Here is a 2,359-nt window from a genome sequence, read left to right as displayed (position 1 = left end):
AAAGAATTGTCTCCAGGGCAGCCTCTCTCTCTGTGTGTTTCTCATGAATGAATAAATAAATAAAATATTTTTTTAACTTTTATTTATTTATGATGGTCACACAGAGAGAGAGAGAGAGAGAGGCAGAGACACAGGCAGAGGGAGAAGCAGGCTCCATGCACCGGGAGCCCGACGTGGGACTCGATCCCGGGTCTCCAGGATCGCGCCCTGGGCCAAAGGCAGGCGCCAAACCGCTGCGCCACCCAGGGATCCCAATAAATAAAATCTTAAAAATAAATAAATAAAATCACCTAAGTCAAAAACTAGGAATCAATGCTGCAGAGAATGGTCAAGTTGTCTTGCTGTTTTATCTGCAGCTTGGTTCCCTTTAAAAAAAAGAAAAAAGAATTGTCTCCAGATAATATAAAGAACTTTTACAACTCCATAATAACAAGGCAAACAACTCAATAAAACAAAATGGGCCAAATTTAATAGACCCATTACCAAAGAAGATCTATGAGTGGCAAATGAGCACATGAAAAGATGTTCAACATCGTCAGTCACCAGGGAAATGCAAATTAAAACCAGAATGACTAAAACTTAAAAGCCTGTCAATACCAAATGTTGGTGAGGATGGACAGCAACTGGGGCATCGCTGGTAGGAAAGGAAAAATGGCAGAACTACTTTGGAAAAGAGTTTGACAGTTTCTTGTAAAGTTAAACATACAATTACCATATGACTCAGCAATTCCACCCCAAGGTGTTTAGCCCAAGAAATGAAAACAGAAGCCCACACAAAGACCTGACAATGTATGTTAATAAAAGCAATAAATCATGTTGAAAGCAGCATTATCGGGATGCCTGGGTGGCTCAGCGGTTGAGCGTCTGCCTTTGGCTCAGGGCGTGATCCCAGGTCTGGTGATGGAGTTCCACATCAGGCTCCCTGCAAGGAGCCTGCTTCTCTCTCTGCCTATGTCTCTGCCTCTCTCTCTCATGAGTAAATAAATAAATCTTTAAAAAAAAAAAAGCAGCATTTTCCACAAAGTCAAAAACTGGAAATGATCCAAATGTGCACCAACAGATAATCAGATAAACAAATTGTGGTATTTGTATACAATGGGATATTTCTCCACAAAAAAATAAGAGGAATGACCTAAAAATGAAATAGAAGTAGATACACTTTTCCCTGTTCTTCCCACCAAGTACAGCTAAAAACTACAAACATTATCTAGAACACACACATAAAAAGACTCCAAAAGGTAGGGAATAAAAAAAAAGATAGCGATAAGATAAGATAGGCTGGCTATCTCAGAAATGAAATGGTAGGGGATCCCTGGGTGGCGCAGCGGTTTGGCACCTGCCTTTGGCTCAGGGCGCGATCCTGGAGACCTGGGATCGAATCCCACATGGGGCTCCCGGTGCATGGAGCCTGCTTCTCTCTCTGCCTCTCTCTCTTTCTCTCTCTGTGACTATCATAAATAAATAAAAATTTTAAAAAAATCTAGGCTTTCCTGAAGCCCCTGGAAAGAAGTTCCAGATTTATTAAAAAAAAAAAAAAAAGAAATGAAATGGTAGTGAGTTCCCAGGGTTTTTGCCTCATATGTCTGGGCTGGATGCTGGAGAAGCTGCCAACCTGGGAACACTAATAGGTACAAACAAAAAAGTCCCCAAGAAATTTCTCTGGCCAACAGAAGAAGAATGGGGCCAACGAGCAAGACAGAAAACTTTTAGACACAATTTCTCTATGCCAGCCAATCACCAGGAAAAAGACCACAGCCCTATCACCAACCCCATCAGCAAATGCTGAATGGATAGCCCCAAGTTCTACTCTTTTCTGGCTATAATGAGACACCTCTAACATTCCCCTGCTGGTATTGGTATCAGAAAAAAAATTGGTGGAGAACCAGGACTTTCATCTCTACTTAGTGTTGATAAGGTTGCCCTTTCAAAACATCAGGGGAGACCATGTGGGGATCCTAGACTTCCATCCCCAACCAGTGATAACAAGGTGCCAATCCCGCCCCACCAAGTCAGAAGAGGCCAACTGGATTGGCAGAATGAATTAAAACACATGCCCGAAGAGCACTCTGTTGAGTGAAAAACAGCCAATCTCAAAAGGTTACATGCTATATGATTCCATTTATATAACAATCTAGAAATGACAAAATTATAGAGATGGTGAACAGATTAGTAATTGCCAGTGGTTAGTGATGGTGAAAAGAAAGTATGAAACCAAGGAGAGCTTTGGAGTAATGGAAGAGCTCTGCAGCTTACTTGCAATGGTAGCCTCATAAATCTACACGTGATAGAATGACACAGAGCTATATAGACTCCTTGTACCAGCATCAATTTCCTTTGTGAAACTGTCCTCTAGTTAACA

The sequence above is a fragment of the Canis aureus genome, chromosome 3 (assembly GCF_053574225.1).
Source record: "Canis aureus isolate CA01 chromosome 3, VMU_Caureus_v.1.0, whole genome shotgun sequence".
Taxonomy (NCBI): Eukaryota; Metazoa; Chordata; class Mammalia; order Carnivora; family Canidae; genus Canis; species Canis aureus.
This window is presented reverse-complemented; position numbering follows the sequence as displayed.